Source organism: Hordeum vulgare, chromosome 7H (assembly GCF_904849725.1).
Source record: "Hordeum vulgare subsp. vulgare chromosome 7H, MorexV3_pseudomolecules_assembly, whole genome shotgun sequence".
NCBI lineage: Eukaryota > Viridiplantae > Streptophyta > Magnoliopsida > Poales > Poaceae > Hordeum > Hordeum vulgare.
The window spans coordinates 320,898,374-320,910,802 of record NC_058524.1 but is presented as its reverse complement, the minus strand read 5'-3'; the positions used below and the strand labels follow the sequence as shown (position 1 = coordinate 320,910,802).

General features: G+C 41.1%; 1 long non-coding RNA gene across 1 annotated transcript; it reads right to left on the bottom strand.

Moving 5' to 3' along the window:
- Nucleotides 1-5,357: 5,357 nt before the first annotated feature.
- Nucleotides 5,358-6,104, bottom strand: LOC123413259. The gene is made up of 3 exons (XR_006613705.1): nt 6,075-6,104; nt 5,569-5,677; nt 5,358-5,463 (listed from the first exon to the last, which is right to left on the bottom strand). It is a non-coding gene; the product is annotated as an uncharacterized LOC123413259 (long non-coding RNA).
- Nucleotides 6,105-12,429: the final 6,325 nt, after the last annotated feature.

Here is a 12,429-nt window from a genome sequence, read left to right as displayed (position 1 = left end):
TCGCGATCAAAGTCTTCAACTTTAGACTAATTTCTTCAGCCGAAGACATACATTTTTAGGAGTCGATATTCATCGTATAACTCAAACTCCTCACTGACTTATAGAGCCCATGTACACTTATAAACACATTAGTCACTTAACATATAAGTCTTCAAACCACCAAAATCACTAAGGGCACTTGATGCACTTACAATCTCCCCCTTTTTGGTGGTTGATGATAATTAGGTTAAATTTTCAACGGGGATAAAAATATGAATTGTAAATACTGAGTTTGAGGAATTTGAAATCAAGATACAAAGAGACTCCCCCTGAAGATGTGCATATTTTGAGGAATTTGCGTTGTACAGAAGATGCACATTGATGATTTATATCATGGAGATCTCTCCCTATATCTTGTAAATCATGCATACATTTGACATATGATATGAGGAATTTGAAAATGCATGATGAAAAATGGTGTCTGGCGAATTTCAGCATGCCTGCATTAATATAGTATGAAGAATAAGCATGCGAAGAAAAACGTTCAAAAGAGTTGAAGCACCACCGGGCTTAAGTTACAACTCATTACATCAATACACTTCAGAAGAACCAAGAGTTTGTAACTTAATAATGTTTATAAGCCCCAAAATAGATCTCGTTTGAAGACTAATTCTTAGATTTCTCCCCCTTTATCATCAACTGACGAAAAAGGGACAAAACTGAGAACTAACGCCCTTTGAAGAATTTCACTTCTTGGGTCATGAAGAGGCGTGAGGATTCTTGGAGACATGCTTATTCCTTAAACCAATAGAAGTGTCTTGTGGTTCTTTATCTGACTCAGCAGTGCGGAATGAAGAAAACAAGCTTCCACTAAATCAGGAACTCGAATTGGCTTGAATTTCTTCTTAGGAGGCCACGACCAGTCGAAGTCTTGAGTAAACTCCAATTCCTCAAGTTCCTCTTGAGTCTTCAGATGATCCAAGGTGGCCTAGGTTCGATCAAACACCTCAAGAAGATAATAATGATTTTTCTTCACAGCATTCTAAGTTTCATTGAGGGTTTCCACAATGGCAGCGAATTGACATTTAACCCACTTGTGATTCCGATCGACCTTCTGATGAAGACTGAGGAGTAGCTCTCTATTATTCATCACTCTGGGGGCAGTTTGGCTTGGAGGATCTTGGGTAGCAGTGTCATCTTATGAAGAATATGAGTCTGCCTTGCGAAATTGGCCATCAAGGGGCCAATTTCCTTCATCAATGACGGACTTGCCTTTACCTTGAACAGGCTCAAATGATTTCTTGATGACTTTGATCGGAGGTAGATATCCGAGGTGATTCTGAAAATCAGGTTTGTAGTTGATGCCTGACCTGTTTCTAATGAATCTCATAATCCACGGCGCATAAATCTTCAATTCAAATGGCGACATGGCATTGTGAGCCAAAGTCCTCAAGAAGAAATCATGAAGATTCATATGTATGCCATAGATGATATTGAACAGGATATTCTTTGTGATGCCTATGACATCTTCTTCATCATCATGCCTGTTGATAGGAGAAATGGCATAAGAAAAGATTCCGTAGACTGTTCTTGGCTCATACTTCAAGTCTTGTACCAGAAAGCGAGTCCTTGGAGGTTGGTCCTTGGACAAAGGCTTCATGAGGACTTCCATCAGTCTGTTGGGCTGTTCACGGTCATCATACATCATCACTGCGTTCTCTGAGGGAATTGAGATTGGAAGAGCTCGGAGCAATTCAGTTGCAGGCGCTTTGTTTGAAGAGGTTGATTCTGCTCTGGTTGAAGATTATGCTGCTGTTCTTGAGGAGTAGGCACTATCATTGTTGTTTCTGTGTTTACCACAAAGATAGCAGTTTCAGTGTTGGGCGCAGTAGCATTTTCTTCAGTCTGAGCATTTTCCTCAGTTTGAGGATTTTCCTCAGCTTGAGGAATTTTCTTGTTGGAGGAGGCAGTTGCAGTATTCTTCGCTGCATTTTCTTCAGCTGATGCAGCTGATTCTTGAGCAGATTCCTCACGAAAGGTTTTCCCATCAGAACCTGTGAGGATTTTAGTTGCAGCAGGAGTCGGGGGAATTTGAGTTGACCTGGGTGAGCGAGGATGAGTCTCTTCCCAAAAATCATCATGAATCACTGGAGTGTTGTACCCAGTTTCATCATCACCCACTTGTTCTTCAGTGGTCTTTGGAGGAATGGTGGACTCAGGAATATTGTCAATCTGTATTTCCTCATCCATGATTTCTTCATCTTCAGCATCCTCCATTTCTTCATCATCTTCAGGAATGACATAGTCAGCTCCGAAGGGAACGGTCAAGTAAGATGGAGCTACATTCAAAGGAGTAGCATCCACATGGGCAGTTGAAGACTCTAACCGAGTGACCTTTTCGCGTTTAGCCTGTGAGGTTTCTCAGGTCATTCAAGCTTCTCTCTTCTTTGCTTCTTTCTTAGCAGCTTTAGTCTTCTTCATGTCTAATGTAGACGGGGTCACTTTCTTCACCTTTGAGGGTTATGGTGAAGGAATAGTTTCACTACAAGAAATAAGGTCAATTATGACTCCCTATATTGGTCATTGATTCGTCATTGTTGTTGTTTATTGACCTTTTTTTGACCAAATTTACAAGGTCAACAGTTGGTCGTCAAGAATGAACAAACTTGACCTTTCTCTAATTTTGGTCATAGATCTCTATTGACAAAAAAATTTATTTGGTCATTACCTATTTGTGTGCGCCACGTAGGATCTGACGTGGCTGTGCCGACATAGCATTGTTAGTGACCAAATGGAATCATCATAAATTTCACAGCCCAATTCAATAATCTAGTATACATGGGCCTCCACCAATACTATTGAATTATTAAAAATGTATGAATTGTTTAGGCTGATGCATTATTTTACCAAAAGCATGTATATCTCAGGATAGGCCCATTAAAAAACAAGTACAAGATTGCCAATTAGTTGTATATATTTCATTTCAGTAGCACATCACATGAATTACAATACATCATCCATCGACTCCTCTACAAATAAAGGTTCAAGGCCCACCAAGTGCACAACAAAATAGTTCTACAAGTACGGATGTACAGAAAAAGGGCCCAACCAGTGCATAATCACACATCAACATAGTTCGACAAGGATTGAATGAGAAGCACATGTTTTTGTTGATCACACATAACATCAATGATAAACAAAGCTTCTTGTTCCCTCCTCCCGTCCTGTCCTCTACTTCTTTTGGGTGCTTCGATCATCCTGGTAATTAAAATAATCAAACATAAGAAAGCATACAAAAATAATGAAATATTAGAATATACATGTAATAAATAAATTCAGGCTAGAACAACACATTCTGCGGTTAAAATAATCAAACTATGGAGTTCAAAACATAAGAATCTCCAGAATATTTGTCATGTATTGTTTACTTATTTTAATTCAGGCTAGAACAACACATTCTGTGGTTGTTATATTACAGTAACAAATGAGGTATTCTAGGCAGGAAATAAAAGAATAATTAGATCATAGTTTATTTGGCATGTTTTGTTCTATCTGCAACCATGAAAATTCAAGATATTTCTTATGTTCGGGTTAACGTAATCTTGCGTGTATATAAGATGCTTGTAATAAGTTATATCAGTATGAAATATTCCACTAAAATTGATGTTTCCAATAGTTACCTTCTGCTTCTTAGAAGGGAAACATAAAATATAGACATGCGTATTGGTAGATAGTGCCTGTTCTATATATATATATATGCTCTGCCCCTTCGCCATAATCAAGTCCATGTATAACTTCTACAGTCTAGCCTGCATGTATATGCTCTACCCTTCTGCCATAATCAAGTCATCTAGTTCAGCTCTTAGCATAAAATAAATATAACTGAGCAAAGCAAAGACCTGTGAACTATTGGAAGTTAAGTCGGTTTTCTATTGGTCTTTTTGTGGTTGGCCTATAAAGGATCAAATAAGGCGATGAAAATTAAAATTAAAACAGGGAGAAAGAACAAAAGAAATTGAGAAAACTTATGGTACATAGATCCGTTTCTTCGACAGATTCAGATTTGTCAAGTGAGAAAACTTATGGTGCATAAATACCTTAAGAACATACAATACGCACCTGAACCTCCTCAGGAGTTTTATCCTCAAATACAATACCAATTAGTTGGCAAGTGACCTGCATGAACAATATTTATGAATTTCTGTGAAACTATTAAGAAACCATATATGTATTTTATTCATTTCAAGCATCACCAGTATTAGCAATATTCTTAAAGTTTGTCAGCCTATATCATTATGGGTGTGAATGGTTGCTAGAGCCAGCCAGCATGAGGGCTACAACAAGGTTGAGCAAGGGATGGCCTCTTAGGATGCAAGAGTGGTTTCCTAGTTTACACTCTACATTTCCCATTAAAAGCTTTGTGCTCAACCTGGTCGTGACGAGAAGTTGTTTGGTTGGCTGGATATGGTTTGGTTATCATCCCTGGAGTTGAGAAAGACTATTACGCCAAACTTTAGTACGGTATGTATTATTTTGCCTTCACAGCCTTCATTTTTTAAGTAGCCATTATCAAACCTCACTCTACACTCACCAAGACTGTCCCTCTACGTCGGGTCCTGGAACTACTCACACCGTGTGGTATTCTCGGCATTTTGTTTTGTGGCCTTTTATGGTTAGTTATTTAAATCATTTAACTATTGACATGGTTGAAATGGCAGGTTTCATTGTCCTCTCAATTAGGTACCAAAACAAGAGAAATTTTCATATGGGATGTATGTAAATACATAACATTAATGTTCCAACCATGAGTTTGGCAATTTACCCTATGTACAGAAATGTAACCATCACAATATGTCAACAGAGGTTCTATTCCATGATTACAACAAGTGGTCACTAGGTAAGGCCAATGCATTTGAAGCGTATTTTCACAGATCCTAGACATTTCATTCAGTAAGCTATTTAAGGTGAACTCCAACCACCAACACCACTGGAGAAAGATATTAGCGTTATTTATGTTATAAATAGAATATCCTATAGGTACAAATCTCCCTTTCCGTGCATCATCAATCATCAGCATTGCAATGCCACCATGTAAGTTTCAATACATATCTGATCTCCATACAAACCAGCACTGGAGAGCACTGAATCAGAGGAAGAGAACACACCCTTCTGCAGCCGCCTCGCCGCCTCACCACGATCTGCCGGGTCGTCAGCAGGGCTAGCACATCGAGACATAGAGCTAGCTAGCATGAGATTCAAGGCAGGGTCGGGCCGGCAAAAATCCCCAATTCGGCAACCAAGCAAAATTACCTGTAAACTAGCAGAATATCTTACCTGCTAGTTTGGAGCAGGGCCAAGTGCAGGAATAAAGTGGGCGGGTATCTGGCTGTTGTCCAGGGCTAATAGCATTAAACCACTATTCGAGAAGATGCAAACATCATTGATAGAGCCATTATCAGGTTCAATGATAGTCATGTTGTTTCCCTAAATATGAAATAGTGAGATGAGGTCATCGTCATCTAACAAAGAAATCAACGTCACTCACGAAAAAAATGAGGTTTAGCACTTTCAGAGAAGGATGGAACTCACTATATTAGGATCCCAAACTCTCACTATATGCTTATCAGCAGTTATCAGTTTAGGTTCGGTAGAATTAAGTGTCTGGTGCCACTTGATATTCAAAATTGGACTGCCATACCTACGATAAATAAAGAACACCCGTTACATACTTACATGCACAAGAATGATCAGCCATTTTTTTATGATTTAGTCAAGCTTCATATCCCTGTGTATAAAGCTTATTCTGATCTGGAGTTGCAAGATTCCAATGAATACATAATACACTTTTAGAACAGCTCCAAGTGGTACTATTCTGTATGACCGGGATAACATGCCATGAGAAATATAAGGTCCCATTTGGAATGAAGGATCCGATGGGAATCTCGTCAGAAACCAAACATGTAGTGAGAATGGTTATTTTGTTTCCTTAAATTCGATATACATTCCTAATGGAATATAAGGAAAATAATGGTCGAAACTGTTCGTGCATAACAAGCGAAAAATCTCTTCCCGTAATAAAAAGATACAGATCTTACATGTGATCCTTGACTTGTCGAGGCGAAGACATGCGTATGTCATATATCGAATACCTGTAGAAAATCCAAACACAACTGAAGTATATGAATAATAAGCTTAAAACAAATTAAATATCATAATTTGTAGAAATTAGATTATCAACATTATCAGTTTGTTAGACATGATGATCCTTTCATCCAGCCAATGAATACACAACCAAATCAGCAATCATCACATGACTTCAGGACGAAAAAAGAGGCTACCAAGCAAAATTACCTGTAAACTAGCAGTAAGATAATCAATGACAGTAAACTAGTAGGTAAAATTCGGCAACCAAGCAAAATTACCTGTAGGCTACCAAGCAAAATTACCTGTAAACTAGCAGTAAGATATTCTTTGAGACATCCAAAAAAACTAGCGCGATCTTCTCCACTGGATGATCCCCAATTCGGCAAACCAATCCAATCCACTAAGAACAAAATCTGCAGTGGATGAAGCTGAAACCGCTTTCCTACTGCCTAGGATGCATGTTAACTGACAGTTAGAGCAGATGAGAAATAAAATAAACCACAATACCAGCAATATAGCAAGTTTACTCTGCACTAGAATGACCAAAGTAACTAAATGAAACTACAGATGTGGCCAGTCAGCAGATCTAATCAAAATAAAACATGGTTCAAAGTGTTCATGTAAGCAAGGGGTGTCTTGGCCATGCAGGGAGGCCCTGTTGCCGCACCGTTGGCAGAGGGAGGGGGCGCAACATACTCCCTCGTATATATCCTAACCCTCGCCGCCGGTGTGCCGTGTCCGCCGTCGGATACCTGGATGAGCTTGAGGCCGCCGACCTTGACGGTGACGGAGATGGTGGAGGAGTCGGCATCGATGCTGTTCTCGACGAGCTCCTTCACCGCCGACGAGGCCGCTAGATCACCTCCCCCGCGGCGATGCGGTTCACCACTGGCTCCTCCAGTCGCCGGATGCGGGGCTGCTCCCCCCCCTCCCCGTCGCGCGGTGCCGCGTCGTCGACCTCCATGCCCATCGCACCGCGTCTGGGGACCGGGCGGAGTAGGTGGGGAATGGGGAGGCGGAGATGGCAATGGTTCCGTCGATTTGGGGACGAGGGGAGGATCGGCCGCCATAGGTCGTGGGGGGGGGGGGGGAGAGAGATGGGGATCGCCAAGAGAGATGGGTCGTGGGATTTCTGTCTTTCATTTTTTTCTCCTTTTTTTCACTTGGGCAGCCAGCCTATCACATGCAAGGCCACGGATCCCTCCCAAAAACAGATCCTAGCTATCCATTCCTGCTGCATCCAACGCTTCAAAACCCTCCCCGCATTCAACACACCTCTATCACTTTTTTTCTTCTTCTTTTTTCAATCGGTAGCACTTAATGACCAATTTGTGCAATAGTATCATGACCTAATGAACGCAAAAGGTCATAACGTTATGGGCTTTGGACCCTCTTAGACTTGCCATGACTAATTTCGGAATTTTGGTCATGGATCAATGACCAATTAAACCACCGTCATTTTTTTGGTCATAATTGAGCATTTCTCTTGTAGTGTTTCTTCAAGCACTCGTGCAGTGTCAGGCCTGGCAGTTTCATCAGCTGGAATATTTTGAGGAATTTCCTCAGCAGCTGGTTCATCAGTTTCATCTTCCTCACGCAGTTGAACAGTGTAGCTTGACTGAGGTGCTGCTTGCTGCTTTGGAGGGGCCGTTCTCTTGTTGTATTCATCAACTGCGGCAGATGCGGCGTTGATGAAATTCACTTTGACTCCTTCACGATCAGTGTGGAGACGTGTATACTTATCTGTGAGAGTTTTAACTTCAGCATGAGTTGATACAAGTGCTTCAGGCGTCAGCTTGAGGAAATTCTGCTTGAGGAATTTCTCCTTCTTGATTTTTGCAGCCTTTGCTTGCTTGGCTTGCTGCTCTTTCCACTTTGCCTCATTGATTAAAGTGGCTACCATGTGGCTTATACCAGGGGGAAGATTTAAATTATCAACAGGAGTGTTTGGATCTTCATACCAAAGGTCGATGAAATCCAGCAAAACCTCCGGGTCCATGGCTAGACAAATAGAGCTGCATGAGGCTTGTGCAACTCGTTCCTGCTTGTTTCTAATGATAGCTTGGAGTGTTTCCTCATCAAATTCTTCACTTCCTTCTGATGAAGAAGGAATGTTGATGACTTTGCTAGGACTAGGCCTGATGCCTCTTCCAGCAGTCATTTTAGTCTTCAATAAAGGTGGTGAAGACTTTGCAGCAGTGCTCGTGGCAGATGGCACTGAGGAACTTGATTGAGTAGACTGATGCTTGATGAGCTGCTTCTGTTGAGGTTGTGAAGACTGTGATTTTGAAGATTTTGCAACCGTTGTAGCCTTCTAAGGCATTTGCTCTTTTGGCACTGAGGCTTTGGGCTTCTTCAGCACAGTTTTCTTCTGAGGAATTGCTGTAGCAGAGGCCTCAGCAGCTGAAGAGCTGGCAGCAGTGCCTGCAGCAGCAGAGTCATCATTGAATTTCTTCACTGCTTCTTCTGCTTTCTTGTGTAGCTTAGACAGATATTTGCTCTTCTCATCTGGATAATCCTCAATGGTTTCAACACTTGAGGGATGATCAGCTTGTTGATCACCCTGAGGAGGCCTCTTGCAAGGTGGCTTGAGGGCAAATTTCTTCGCATACTTAGGAGTAACATATATGTACTCCTTCCGCTCCTTAGCCCACCTGCATTCAATTTTCTGAAGCCTTATCTTGCGCTTCACCATGGTTTCTTTGCCATGAACTTCCTCATCAGGAGTGCAGTAGTCAACATATATATCTTCGGGTATTTCAAAAGATGTGTTCTGTTCCAGCTTCTTTCCTTCCTTCTGCTTCCGGTTATCCTCCATTTTCTTCAACTGAAACTTTTGCTGAGGAATATGAACTCTTGAATATTCTGATGACACGGGTAAAGTTTCTTCGAGGAATGCTACAAATGAGTTAAGTTGATGAGAACCTAGTGATTCATCAGTTGACATTTTTGTACTTGTGAACAAAGTATAGGTGCAAAGAATTTGGAGAGGTCATATGCGTTCTTAGATTTGAAGAAATTGAAAAAATAGTAGTTGAGGAATTTGACCAGTGGGTTGAGGAATTTGAATAAGCATTCTGATCTTGGGATCCAGAGTTGTGCAGATTCGAGAATTGACACAATTGAGGAATCCCATGAGGAATTTGAGTGGATTAGTGAAATTCATCAATTGTTTGATGACTGAGTGTGCGTGGCTGCCAGACACTCGGAGGAATAAATATTTCGCGAGTCTAAAGTATAATAATAGATCAACAGAGGCAGTAGAATAGGATTTTAATTACCCTGAGCGAAGAACACGAAGAACTGAAGCAGTAAAAGGAAGAAGCTCTTCGGTTCAGATCTTCCACGCCCTAAATCAGCGACAGAGATCAGCTAAGGTGGTGGCGGAGGAAGAAATTCCACGTCTGGCGTGTGTTCGGCCACGGCGAGGGCAAGGCAGCGAAGATTTTCTTCACCCGCAACAAGATTGCTAGTGGTGGCGCTAGGTTTGAGCTCGAGCGGAGAAGACGAGAGGACGAAGAGTTTTGACGGAGGGGGGTAAGGGCCTATTTATAGCTCAGGTGAAAAACTGTTCGGCCGAAACTTTCGGACCAAACTGCCCTTGCCTATTCGTCTCCGCATGACACGTGGAGCCCATGACTGAAGCGGTGGAGTACGTGGTTATCCGATCGTGAGAAGTGGGTCCAGTTATTGTGTAATGTTATAAAAATGATTTTGGAATCTTTGAGGATTTCGTTGCAAAGTCCTCAGCTGACAAGGACACAGTGTGGATTTTGAACAAGTGTCAAGTGGAACACATATGAAGAAATGTATAGACTGGGTTGAGCTTATCATAGAGGGGAGTCAGGTCCGATCACATTCACTTAGATGAAATATCAAATTGAAGACTGAGCTATAAGTGAATGGTGTTGAGGACTTTGAAATCTCAGTATATATATATATATATATATATGTGAATGAAAATCGTCAAACGTTTTTGAAGAATCTGAAGATTTGAAAAACATGAGGATTTTGTGACAAGGTGTCAGATAGATGAATTTCAACTTTGAAGAAAAACAACTTGAAGAATTTCAAAGTTGGGTGGTGGAGTGACCCACCGTATAAGAATGATGATTTCAGGCACCGTGTACAATTGTCGTAGGGCCCTAAGAACCAAATTCTTCATTGATTTCTTCACATTAAGAGTGATATTCTTCATTGATTGAAGAAAATCGATTTTTCGTGTGTTGCACATCTAAGTCATCAATTTTGCATAAGTGTTAGGATGTGTGCATGTTTTCACAAAACATTTGAAGACTCTAGGATATTTAGCTCACACTGCAACTTGCAAAACCTTCTCTCATCCAAGGGATTAGTGAAAATATCTGCTAGTTGATCGTCAGTCTTCACATGATCGATGATGATATCGCCCTTGAGGACATGGTCCCGAAGAAAATGATGACGAATCTGGATGTGCTTAGTCTTTGAGTGTTGTACTGGATTGTAGGCGATCTTGATTGCACTCTCATTGTCACAGTAGAGGGGCACATTCTTCATGTCGATGCCATAGTCTCTGAGGGTTTGCTTCATCCACAGTAGTTGATCACAGTAGGATCTAGCAGCAATGTACTCAGCTTCGGCAGTGGAGAGAGAGACACAGTTCTGCTTCTTTGAGGACCAGCAGACTAATGATCTTCCGAGGAAATAGCAAGTTCCATATGTTGACTTGCGATCTACACGGTCACCAGCATAATCAGAATCAGAATATCCAACGAGATGAAGATTTGAGCCCTTGGGGTAACATAATCCTAGTGTTAGTGTGTGAGCTAAGTATCGAAGAATATGCTTCACAACCTTATGGTGTGCTTCCTTCGGTTTTGCTTGAAAACGAGCACACATGCAAACACTAAGCATTATATCTGGCCTAGATGCAGCCAAGATGCACATAGATACAATAAAGAGCCAATCATAGAGTGATATACCTGCTGATCGAAATCTTTACCATTTTCATCAGTGCAGAGGTGGCCATTGGTAGGCATAGGAGTCTTGACGCCTTTGCATTCATGCATATCAAATTTTCTTTGAACATCCTTGAGGTATTTCGCCTTTGATATGAAGATGCCATTGCGTTGTTTATGAATTTGAAGGCCTAAGAAGAATTTCAGCTCCCCATCATAGACATATGATATTCTTGACTCATCATGTAAGCAAATTCATCACTGTAACGTTTGTCAGTACAGCCAAAGATAATGTGATCGAAATATATTTGGCACACAAATAGTTCATTATCATAGGATTTTGTGAAAAGAGTTGGATCGAGTGAACCAGGTTTGAAGCCTTTCTTCACGAGGAATTCCTTCAATCTATCATACCATGCCCGAGGGGCTTGCTTGAGGCCATAGAGTGCCTTTTTAAGTCTGTAGACTTTGTTTGGATGCTTCGGATCCTCAAAACCTCGTGGTTGAGCAACATATACTTCTTCCTCAAGCTTATCATTGAGGAATGCACTTTTCACATCCATGTGATATAGAGTAATGTTATGACAATTAGCATAAGCAAGTAGTATTCGAATAGCTTCAAGTCTAGCAACAGTTGCAAAAGTTTCATCGAAATCAATTCCTTCAACCTGTGTGTAGCCTTGGGTTACAAGTCCTGCCTTATTCCTTACCACTTGACCATCCTCATCTTGCTTGTTTCGGAAAATCCACTTGGTGTCGATGATATTGTGCTTGCGAGGATCTGGTCATTTGACGAGTTCCCACACGTCATTTGGCTTGAATTGAAGAATTTCATCTTGCATGGCTTGAATCCACTCAGGTTCCATGAAAGCTTCATCAACTTTTGAGGGTTCTGTGATAGACACAAAAGAGGAATGCCCACAAAAGTTAACTAAATGTGAAGCTTTTGAGCGAGTGATAGGACTTGGCGCATTGATGACATCGAGGATTTTGTCAAGTTATACTTCATTTGCAATCCTTGGATGAGCTGGTTGAGGATTTTGTCTGGGCTGAGGAATTTGATCTGGAGCAATTTCCTCAGGTGCACCTTCTTGAATTTCATTAGTGCTGGGGACGATTTCTTTAGCAATTTCCTCAGTAGGAACAATGTCTTTAGTAGCTTTGAACTTGATTGCTTCCTTAGGAGATAATTTGTCTCGCACAGAAGGCAATTGCTCTCTTTGTGAGCCATTAGTTTCATCAAACCGCAGATCTACAGTTTCAACAACCTTGTTGTGATAGGTGTTGAAGACTCTGTAGGGGTGCGAGTCCTTCCCATAACCAAGCATAAAACCCTCATGTCCTTGAGATGCAAATTTTGAGCTATGGT